Source organism: Pyxicephalus adspersus, chromosome 8 (genome assembly GCF_032062135.1).
Source record: "Pyxicephalus adspersus chromosome 8, UCB_Pads_2.0, whole genome shotgun sequence".
NCBI classification, from domain to species: Eukaryota; Metazoa; Chordata; class Amphibia; order Anura; family Pyxicephalidae; genus Pyxicephalus; species Pyxicephalus adspersus.
This window is the reverse complement of record NC_092865.1, coordinates 7,403,240-7,415,488: the sequence shown is the minus strand read 5'-3', so window position 1 is coordinate 7,415,488 and position 12,249 is coordinate 7,403,240. Positions and strand designations below refer to the sequence as shown.

Below are 12,249 nucleotides of genomic sequence, written 5' to 3'. Positions count from 1 at the left end.
TATTTATGATAGTTGAGGTGTTGTGTTCAGAACAAGTAGAAAGCTTTTAAAAATAAGCCATCATTTAGCTCTGTAGCTGCATGTGTTGTGGAAACATTCATTGTCAAAGTTTCTGAAATATTTGATTTGTTTGTTAATAATGTCTAACACAACTCTGCCCTCTAGTGGCACCACACTGCAAGTGTTCCTGAGCATAGAGAATGCATTGAAGGTTTCATGGTAGCGTGTTCCTGGCATGTTTGGGCACAATGCAGACAGGGCATTAGAAAATTAAATCTGACTTACAGTCCTTCTGGTGTGATCTTTGAAGACCTTTGCAAAGTGAAATACTGAGCAAACTTAAGAACAGAAACATTCAAGGGGAAAATCCTCACCTCTAGGGGGCAGTCTTTGCAAGATAGTGATAGGCTATGCAATACTGAGGACATTTCTAGAGATAGGTAATTTCTAGGAGTATCCATAGAAATCAGAAGTCAACGGTAACTATGAAAACTGAGGACATTTACAAATACAATAAAATTTCAGGGACCATTTTTCACCTGGAGTATCATGAAGATAAATAATAACTATGCAATCCTAAAATATCAGGACATTTCCAGGGAAAATATCTCTAGAGGAGACAGTGGGAGAGCCAGATCATTTAGGAAACATAAGTAAAAAAGCTCAACCTCTAGGGGGCGCTCCCTGCAAGCCAGGGACAGAGTTATAGCGAAAATTGAGAACATTCCAAGGAACAGGTTGAGTATTTCCAGGGACAGGAAAAATCTTAAACACATGTTCAGGACCTATACAGGTAGTCCCCGAGTTAAGGACATCCAACATATGGACGACTCCTAGATACGAACAAGGCTTCCCTGCTCGCTCCTGTGCAGGACAGAGGCTTGATGGGGGGAAGGGGGGGGGGGTGCATGACTTGCATGACAGCATGAGGTTGTGAGTGATCTTTTCTGCAGCTTCTTGTTAAGCTACGTACACACTTCCAATTTTTATCGTTGGTAAACGAACGACGAACGATCCTGCACGATATCTGCAAACGATCGTATGGCACCGATCCTGTACATACAGATAACGACACGATCGTTCGCAGATATTGTACACACGATAGATGCGATCGTTTGAACGATACAGGAAGTGACGTGCACCACAGGAAGTGAGCGAACGTTCGTTCACCGCGCATGCTCAGACCATGGACGATCAATGAACGACCGTACACACGATAGATGGTCAACGATCGTCGTCCAATCTGATCCGCCGGTCCGGTCGTTCATTTCCAGCGACTATCCTCGTTCCTCGGCGTCGTTGGTTCCTTTTTTTATGAACGATTTTTGCCCAATCGATCGTTCGTCGTTCATTTCCAACAATAAAAATTGGAAGTGTGTAGGCAGCTTAAGTCTTTAATGACCAAGACAAACTCTGCAAAGCACAGCTTGCTCCAAATGTTAATGATAATGTCTAGGCTCCATAAAGTTTTTGCTTTCTTTGTGAATAACTCACAGTGAGGATTTTATACAGTAACTGACACCACACTGCCTAATAATATATTGAGACAACAATCTGTCCTTATTGCATTAAAATAATGTACCTGTTCCAACTTACATACAAATTCAACTTAAGAACAAACCTACAGTCTCTATCTTGTATGTAACCCGTGGACTACCTGTATAGGACAATCTGTGCTAGCTGGGAGCACAGGAATAATAAGCAATAATGAACATTGAGGATCTTTCCAGGGACAATTGTTCACCTAGAAGGAACTGCCTCTGAAAGTTTTGCATTTGGTGGTAACTATGCAGTTCTGCAAAACAACAGGGCATTTCCAGGGACAAATCTCGGGGGGTTACAATGGACTGTCCCTGGAACTGCAATGCTGAAAATACAGGACTTTTACTGGGACAAATCTTTACCTCCAAGGACATATTTTCACTTGGAATTGGGCAATGGACGGTGACTATGCAATCCTTCACATTGAAGACATTTCCAAGGGCAAGAATATTCCCGGGACAATTTGTGCAAAATGAGGACATTTCCAGGAACAGATCATTCCAAGGACAAACGTTTTACTATTGATGGCATTCCTGCACATGTAGGACATGTAAAACAATAAAATTCCCAGGACAAAGCTCTGTAAAGGACAATTTTTTCCAAGCAATACTGATGACAATTTGAAGCATTAAAAAAAATTCCAAGGACAAATAACTGTCCTTGGAATTTGGGAATTGATGGTAACACTGCAATCCTGAACATTTAGGACATTAAGAAAATCCCCAGGAAATGTATTTACCCGGAGACAATCTTTGCAAACATGGGTCCAAGCAATGCTGGAAACTGGAAGCATTTCCAGGGACAGAATTCTCACCCAGGAACTGCCCTGTGATTTATTATTGGCCCCTCTGCAGTCCTGTAGGACTTTTTTTCCCCCCAGAATTGCATTTCATGGCTGATGATAACCATGCATTGCTGGGACAATATGACATTTCCAGGGACATCTCTGGAATTAAGGAGCAGATAGCAGGGATCTGCCCATGTGTAGTGCCCATGTGCTGCACCGCACCCCGTCAGTGCCCAGCTCATGTGCTTTTTGTTTTTTTCCTGTCATGAGACCCGGAAGTTTTTTTTTTTTTTTTTATTTCCATCACATGGCTGGGAGAGAATTAATAAAAACAGAAACATGGCGCCAGTCACGTTGCTGCTGCTGCGTCACCATCCCAGCCCCGGGCAGATCCGGGCACCGAGCCTCCGGTAACAGACGCCTGGCACTGCCATAGGACGGGGGTGCTCCCCTCTCTGCAAGATACCCATCCCCACCACCTGAGGGCGTCACCTCCCTGCCCTGCCCAATGCATGGAGCTGCACAGCTGGCACAGGAGCTCTGCCCAACCGTGCCATGGCATCAGACTGAGGATCTGGCTGGGCAGAGAAGGGCATCTGGTGCCTGGCACTGTTCTATCTGCACCTTGCACAGGATACAGGTTGGTGGTGGGCATTTAACTCCTTTATGGCTGGTGGGGGGCAGAAAGGGGGTGTCGGATCTGAGGGTAAAGGGTTAACAAAATTGGCATGCATGCCCCTTTTTTGCTGCCCGCTGGTGTAAATATAGCAAAGTTGTTTACATGAGAGGTGCAGCAGGAGGGGCAGAGAGGCTGGGCTCCCAAATCACAGCCAGGAGGGGAGAGGAGCACTCCACAGACCATGGGTATGTACATGGGGATCAATACTGGGGGGCATAGGGATCAATACTGGGGGGCATAGGGATCAATACTGGGGACATAGGGATCAATACGAGGCATGGGGATCGATACTGGGGGGCATGGGGATCAATACTGGGGGCAATAGGGATCAATACTGGGGGCATGGGGATCAATACTGGGGGGTATGAGAATCAATACTGGGGGCATGGGGATCCATTTCCCTATGATGTTTATTATTATTATTATTATTATTATGGATGATTGTTTTGTTTTAATGTTACAGTGTATCTCTTTTATTCTCCTTGTGATTGGTCAGTGCAGAGAGAGATCAGATCTGGGAAATGTCTGGAGATATTATTATTATTATGAATCTTTATTTATAAAGCACCAACATATAAGATAGTGCTGTACAATGCACAGATAGAAAATCTAAATATCGGAGCTGTTAACACAATGCAATGTCACATGGAAATATTATTATTAATAAGCAGTATTTATATAGCGCCAACATATCACACAGTGCTGTACAATAAATAGGGGTTGCAAATGACAGACAGATACAGACAGTGACACAGGAGGAGGAGAGGACCCTGCCCAGAAGAGCTTGCAATCTAAGAGGTGGGGGAAATAACACACAATAGGAATACTTTTATTCCTAAAATAAGGTTTTACCTTGTTTTAAGGTTAGCCTATATAACCCCTCTGGTTTGGGGGGGATTTAGGCTGTACACCCCAAAACCCTAGGTTATATTACACGTTATAAGCTGCTACCTGATTTGTATGGTTATTAGATTACTAATGATCGCTATGATCTCTTTATAATGTGAATGCAATTCTAAAAATCAGGCTGTAAGTCCTAGTGATCCCACCATATAGGCTTTAGTTCAGAGGCTTCTTGTTAGGGTGACAACGCTTTGTCCTTGTCTTCCTATCGTGTTCTTGTGTTGTCACATGACTTTGCCTGATCTTTGTCTATTGTCTTCCTGCATTGTTTTGCTGAGACCAAAGCCTTGCACGATGATAGATTTTCGCTGCTGGAGATGATCGTTCGTGATTTTGTGTTGGCATAGCTGCTCCTTGGCATGGTTTAATGATGTGCAGAACCATTATTGGGGAGGATGCAGTGGGGAACGTCCCGTTCTCTCCCCTTCCCCTCTTTGCTGAACACTGCTCATTTGTTGCTGGAAATAATCACTAATGATAGTTTGCAGCGACAATAATTGCACATCTGTATGGGGCTTGTAAGTGGCTGTTTTGGAATACATTTGTTGGACGTGTTGTCACCATCAAGAAACCCACCCTGAGAAATAACACAGAGCCAACATGGACAGAATGTGGCTAACAAGAGGCTGGAGGGGATCAGCAGCACTTACAGTTACACCCAACTATTGCAAAGTCAGCTGGTGGTGTCATTGGTCCCTGGGGAATAAGTTCTGGAGTCTGACCCAGTACAGCAGAGCTGGAGTGCGAGGAAAAGAAGCAGCACAAACATCCAGCTAGCTCGTCGGCTGCCAAGAGTAGATTCAACCTGGGTTTAATGCTAGCCATTAGACATGACATCTAGTGGCAGAAAAAAGTACTGCAGGTAAATTCTCTGGATTAAAGGTGAATATTGCAGCCAAAGATGATTATGTTGGTATTGTATTTTTTTCCGTTCTAATGAAAAGTTTACTCTATATTCCATCATACATAAATAGGAATTTGTAAAGAACAGCTGACTAGAAATTGTTGTACCACTCCTTCTGTTAACAGTCACTGTTTTTGCACATTTGCATTTTTATAGTGCTTCTAGGAACCTGAGAACAATGAGAAGTTTGTTACTTCCCTTTTTGTATCACTCTGGATTATGATTGATGCAGTATATATATATATATATATATATATATATATATATATATATATTTATTTATATCAGTGTCCAACCCAGGAATTTTTTTAGGCTGGGTGGGAAGAAATTATAGGCAAGTGGAACCCCTAAATTGTAACCCAACTCATCAGTAATCACCCAAAAACAGCCAGGTGGGCACTGAAAAGTGCCAGGTGGTGCGCCCAGCTAAAAGGGCCTGGGGAGAACACTGTATATATATTACAGTGTACAGTATATAGTAGGTTCATTTTCCTTGATTATCAGAGCAGCAGCTTTTGAAATTATGTTTCAAAAATATAATATATTTATATTAAGGAAATGAGAAGTAAATGGACATTATCTGAGGTATTTGCTGGAGTGTAACGCAAGATATCAACATATTGGTGATTGCAGCTTGGAAATTCTCTATGCTGATCTGTTAGGACAACCAAGCTAAGCTTGATATGCCGGTCATGTGATTATGATTTTCACAATTTCCTTCCAACTCCCTGTTTGTGCTCCTCTGGGTGTGTCTGAAGACTTTGGGAATTGGAACGCAATCATTGTTTTGTGCACTGAAATTTGGAGCAAATCATTCCAGCACCCACAAGAATTCTGTGGTCAGTGCAGTAGTCAGTGTTAGCATTCAGCCCTTTAGCACACAAGGCAAAAGGCCAATGTCCCCCTTAGTACATAAGCAGCACAGGTTGCAGGTCCTGCCCTTTTTCCACTCCTTCCTGCTGAAGTGCATGGCAGTCACCTCTTTTGCCTTCCTTTTGGCTCGGTCCTAATTTTATGCCATTTGCAGGAGAAGCTTTCCAACAAAATGTAATATCACCCAGTGTAATAAAGAGGACCTCTTATCATGTGATCACCATCAGCCCTACTGTAGAGCCTTATTTATTAAATCCCTCTTAAGACTGGGAAGATAGACTAATATAAGTGAACCTGGGTGATCCAGCCGCCCTAACATAGAGCCTCATTTATTAAATCCCTCTAAGGACTGGGAAGATAGACTAATATGGGTGAACCTGGGACATCTAGCAAATGGATATAGTCCAGGGTTCAAAGCACCTGCCATTCCAGGTTTGTTGGATCACCCAGGTTCCAGAGAGCTTTGTTAAATCAAGTCCATAATGTCCAATGTCAAAGCTGCTCAAGATCGCCCCCTAGCAGGGCAATAATTTCCAACTCCAGCACATGACACTTGAAATCTTAATGCAAACTTTGCTAATATTGGGCTGTTTCTGGCCACCTTCGTGCAAGCCATACATGCAGCAGTTGATAACAGATCAACAGTAAAGTATCAAAATGTAAAACTAAAATGGAATAAACACATTGCAGCCTCTATAACCCTATATTATTACGGGTCAAATTTCTGGTCAAATTCGAAAAAAAAATATATATAAATAGATATTTTTTAGTAAACTTCTTTCCGCCCCTAGATTCTGTTTGGAGGTCGGCCAGATTTGTCATCCTCTGCCCTATAATTTAATTCCACAGTGTCTCATGAGACTCGAACCACTCCTAAAATAAACTCTGCACACAGGAGCTGAATACAAGTTACAAAATAAATATTTATAGGGATTAGCTGCCAGGTAGGTTACTTCAGTTGAATTGTACAATGTAAATAACTGTGGGCAGGTAATGAGAGCGGGCGACTGATAAGTGCGGGTTGTTTGGGGCACGCTTATATTATGGTATTGTGACTCTGTTGCTAGATAACGCCTTCCCGCGTGCTATTTGTAAATTAACGTTCCCTGGCGGGATGCCCCATGCAGAGGATATGTCAATATACATTCCCTCCTTTGAGATTTAACAGGCGACACTTTGCTGGTTTTCAATCCAAGGTGTGGGTGATCCAATTGGGAACAAATCAAAGTGTTTTCTGATCATGCTATTACTATGGGAGCACTAATTTAACAAAATGAACACCTGTAGATGAACACTATTACCTTCTGTATGCACTATTTATTGGACATCAATGTGATCACCATCAGCTGTAACATAGTGATCACATCCATTCCAAAAAAGGAAGCCGGCAGATGAACACTGCCACCTTCAGGCAGCAGTGTGCATGTGCAGTGGTGTGTGTTTAAAAATTCCAGGCACACCATTCAAAATTAAATGTACTTAAATGCTAATTTAAAAGATTTTCAGCTACATTAAGATTCAGGAGATACCCCCCTCCCGCCTTTCTTTCTGTCTGTAGTTCATAGAGTTTCAGTATGTATCTGTTACAGATGGTGAACAAGCGAGCGTATATTATATTAGAAGGGTCTGAATAATCTGTAAATGGAGTGAGATACATGTGCCCTGTAGTAATTTTTATTTTCTAGAAAACATTTATAAAGGTAATGAAAAAATGTGATAAAATGTTACTTTGTGAACTTGTAAACCAGTAAGGCCAATTCAAGCTATTTAGATGTAGTGCCCTATAAAAAACAGAATGGTGCACAGTATGGACATAAAGGTAGAATATTGGCATCCTCTTTGGATTTAGTGCATTGAAAGTAGCTACATCAGCTTTCAGGGCCCATAATATGCCCAAATGCCATCCTGTTCACACTGGGCAAAGCTGTAACACTTTAGGTAGTGTTGAAGCTTGTTCAGACATTCCTATTGGCCAGTATGACATCCCAACTTAGTGATGAGTCCAAAGGAATGAAGAAGGGTGGGGAATAGTGGGCAAGTGCCAACACTACCTGGAAGAGTTGGCACCTTTCCTAAATAAAATAGCCTGGAACTGGGCAGAGGAAAGATATGCAAGCACCACTAGGTCTCTGCACTATACACGGGTCAGCATGCACAGCTCATTGTACAGGCACTGCATGTTTCCATACCAAGAGGAAATGGCTCCTGTGCCCATGCATTGGAGCTACGTAAATGACACCCATCCAGCAAAGATAGCCGAATACATTAAACCTGGAAGGAGATCCAGCAAAAAAAGGCCGTGGCCATGCAAAAGCAACATAGCCATTGCAGTGCTGGCAGGTAAGTGCAAATATGCTGAATGCCAGCAATGGATTTACTTTCTCACTTTTCACATTGAAATACCAAAGCTGAACTCATGACAAATTCCAAATCTTTTATGCATGCAGTCCAAAAATATATACAGAGCCCTGCCATACAGAAGACTGGTGACTGTAGGCTGCAGTTTGTAAACACATTGCACACACTTTATTTATTCATTAGTAACAAGCAATGCAGAGATACTGGACAGATAGCACTATAGGTTGTTATGGGGTTTACTGACTCTTTAACTAATACAACCTGGTAACATCCCAACCTGTTATTGTAAAGGAGCAGCAGCAGACTGATGAGCTCATCACTCTTCTCTAATAGCACTTTATACATATTCACTGCAGCACGCCTGATTGGCCCCTTGTGATTTGCTCCCTTTCCCAGTCTGAAATCTATTGTACAGGCCAGATTCAGCTACTTACCCAGACTGCATTTCATTACTTTTATTTTTAGAGATCACACAACTACAAAATATTCTTTTTTTGTATTGTGCCTGCAGTTTAGATTGTGAAGACAAACTATTTCTGATTGGTTACTGGTATAATGGCCCCATTGTGATTGGTCAGTGTTCTCTAATAATTCTACATAACTCTAGTTTTGTTAAATTGTTATCTAGTTGTTATTATTATTATTATTATTATTATTAATAAACAGGATTTATATAGTGCCATCATATTACGCAGTGCTGTACATTAAATAGGGATTGCAAATGACAGACAGATACAGACAGTGACACAGGAGGAGGAGAGGACCCTGCCCTGAAGAGCTTACAATCTAGGAAGTGGGGGAATTAACACACAATAGGAGGGGGCATATGGAATGGTGGGAAGTAGTGAGGGTTTAGGAGACAGAAGAAGACGGGTAGGCAAGTTTGAAAAAATGAGTTTTGAGTGCACTTTTAAATGAGCAGAAAGTAGGAGCAAGCCGAATAGGACGAGGAAGACCATTCCAGAGAGTTGGGGCAACTCTAGAAAAGTCTTGGAGCCGTGCATGTGATGAGTATATGAGTGAGGAAGTCATTAGTAGGTCATTGGAGGAGGGAAAAGAGCGGCTAGGGGGGGATTTTTCTATCAGGGCAATAGGGTAAGTGGGACAAGAACTGTGGAGGGATGTTAAGGCAAAGCACAGGAGTTTGAATTTTTTTCTAAGGTGAAATGGAAGCCAATGAAGAGAACTACAAAGAGATGCAGCAGAAGAGGAGCGGTGGGAAGGCTGTGTAGGTGGGAAGGCTGTGTATGGGGTAGGTAGGTGGGAAGGCTGTGTATGGGGTAGGTAGGTGGGAAGGCTGTGTATGGGGTAGGTAGGTGGATGACATTCCTAGTAAAATCTCAATTGAAAAACACAACTATTTGCAAACAGCTAAAAAAAAAAAAACAGAAACCAGCACCTATACCCAATCCTGGGGGTGAAACAGTTGCCATCAGGCACCCAGGAGATGTAAATGTCGCAATTATCACCTGCTAGTCAGACCGTAGCCTAAGTCAGAAATGTTTCTGGAACATATACAATGTCTCTGATTTTATTCATTTTTTTTTCACCCCTCCCCCACACACAGGTAACCCACCTGGAACACCTTTGGGGGACGCTGTGACTGACAGGCTACCCTGGCTCAGTTATCACAGTGCTGATGCTGTCAACTCTAAAGGTACAGTACTGTGATAACTGAAGGATGGCAGCCATCTTGCCTTCAGACTTTCCCATTCGCTAGAAGATGACTGTACGCCTTAAAGAGGAACACCGGGCTTTCTAAACTGCAAGAATTTATTTTAAAATGAGGAAGTGTTGAAATCATGAAATGCAGCCTGTTAACTCTTCAAATCACTTTTCCTACAATAGAGGAATATCCAATAAAACATCCTGGTTGTATGACACCTTTACAAACTGACTGCATATCGTTTACTGTGTTTTATAGATAATACAGCTTACATGGATCAGATTCTGGCCAGTTCACCTACAATCACTGGAGTCTTCTATTCCACCTTATCTTCTATTCTGTACATATGCACAGTACAATATGTTGGGTATGATTCTTCATTTCTGGTCTTACTACAGGTAGTCCCCGGGTTAAGGACATCCAACATACAGACGACTCCCAGATAAGAACGGGGCTTCCGTGCTGTTCTGTGCAGGACTGAGACTGAAGGGGAGTCGGTTTGCACGACTTGCAGAAGAAATCTTTTGCTAAACACAGCTCAGCTCTTCTGCAGCCTCTTGTAACTCTTTAATGATCAAGGCAAACTCCGCAGTTGTTTCTTTTTGCATATCAAAGCACAGCTTGCTCCAGAAGTTAATGAATGTCTAGGCTCCATAAAGATTTTTTTTTTGCTTTGTTTGTGATTAATTTACAGTGAGGATTTTATACAGTAACTGACACCACACTGCCTAATATTATGTTGAGACAAATATTTGTCCTAATTGCATTTATTAAAATAATGTACCTGTTCCAACTTACATACAAATTCAACTTAAGAACAAACCTACAGTCTCCATCTCGTATGTAACCCGGGGACTACCTGTATATGGTCAGTCAACCCATCCTTTTGGTCTGTTAAATTTATAATTAAAAGCCTTTTGTCCTGACATGATTTCAGTATTGCCCTGTGCTGTGTTTTTCTTTTACCATCTTATCAGGTAGCTACAGAACACCTGCCACATATTGGAGAGGGGTAAAAACCCAACTGGGCAAGGATGACCCCATTCCTTGCAAGCCGCATTTTTAAAGTACCTAGGGATGAATTGTTACAAAATTATCCTTTTTCATTATATACAGAACAGAAACAGGTAAGGATTTATATTAATGTGTGCTAAAATGCCTGCAGGGTACAATGTATGTTTGTTAATTTTAGTGGGTGGAGAGGATACACTTTCAGTGGTGAAGCTGGGTGATCCAGAAATCCTGGAATGGATCTGGTTCAGGATTGAAAACATTTACTAACAAATAGCAAATGACTTTTAGGAAATCCATTCAAGTTTTGCTGGATCACCCAGCTTCACCAAGTCTTGAAGAACTTTATTAAATCAGGCCAAGTGAGCTTTTAAGGAGATGGCATTATGCTGTGCAATTGGCAATGTTTGGAAGAAAAATCAAAAATAATACATACTAATACAGTGGGTTCCCATTTTCCATTAAGGACTTGTCTGCTGATATCCCACCTCACCCACCCATCTTGGCTCCCTGCTTGCCCCATTGGAACCCTTGCTGGAGTCATTCTCCCAGGTATGGGGTGGTATTGGTGGTTGGACCTGACTGGCCAATCGCCATGTCCAAATGCTGTCACATGGTGAGCAGCAGTGGCATTTATTCATGGTGGGGACTCTTGCCATGGCAAAGTGACAAGGTATGGACGGGTAGGTAAACCTCTCTGGAGGGGTTGGGTATCACGAGGCACTTTTCTTGTTTCTAAAACAAAAACTAAGATTAAAGATTCTTCTGGATGAAAACCAGCCCTAGTGAAATTGAAAAGTAATTAAGGGAGCCCACCAGTCTTCACCATATCTTGGATGGGATCGGTCACCTATGGTTAATATTACAGAATGGCCCCAGTATTTGGATGCCCAAAAATGTCATCCTTGTTGCAGACAAAGCCAAATTTGTTTTCATTTCAGAGGCTCTAGGAGAAAATTAAAAATGGAAAACATGAGCTGTATTTACAGGCACGCACTTTTTATGTAATCTTTTGCTATGTGTGTGAGAATATGACACAATAATATCAGTATCTAATAATCTTTGTTCTCTTTTATCTCGGTAAGTTACGTGCTACAGACGGGCATGTCCTGAATGTTAGTCTATGCACAGATCATTGTCGCTGCATGCCAAAACCAACCAAACATTTGGGATTTGTGCCAGAAGCCAACTACTCTTTAACTGAGTTTCATTATTGCAACATTATAAAAAAAAAACTCAGATTGTGGGAAAATTAATCATGATGATTGTGAATCCAATCTCAATGCAAATATCTTTAAACAGGATCGAATTTTTTTGCAGTTTGCAGGTTCTCCCCGTGTCTGCGTGGGTTTCCTCCGGGTACTCCGGTTTCCTCCCACATCCCAAAAAACCTGCAGTTAGGTTAATTGGCTTCTCCCTAACAATTGACCTTAGCCTACATTAATCACATATGACTATGGCAGGGACATTAGATTGTGAGCTCCTTTGAGGGACAGTTAGTGACACGACTATGGACTTTGTACAGC

At 41.9% G+C, this 12,249-nt stretch overlaps 1 long non-coding RNA gene across 3 annotated transcripts; it reads left to right on the top strand.

Annotated features, from left to right (window-relative positions):
* The first annotated feature begins 2,306 nt into the window (after nt 1–2,306).
* Nucleotides 2,307–10,643, top strand: LOC140336378 (uncharacterized). Of its 3 annotated transcripts, none has more exons than XR_011921882.1 (2): nt 2,307–2,969; nt 10,111–10,643. It is a non-coding gene; the product is annotated as an uncharacterized lncRNA (long non-coding RNA). The 3 variants fall into 3 exon arrangements; XR_011921880.1 differs by having other exon boundaries at nt 9,614–10,643; XR_011921881.1 differs by lacking the exon at nt 2,307–2,969 and adding an exon at nt 3,372–8,619 and having other exon boundaries at nt 9,614–10,643.
* Nucleotides 10,644–12,249: the final 1,606 nt, after the last annotated feature.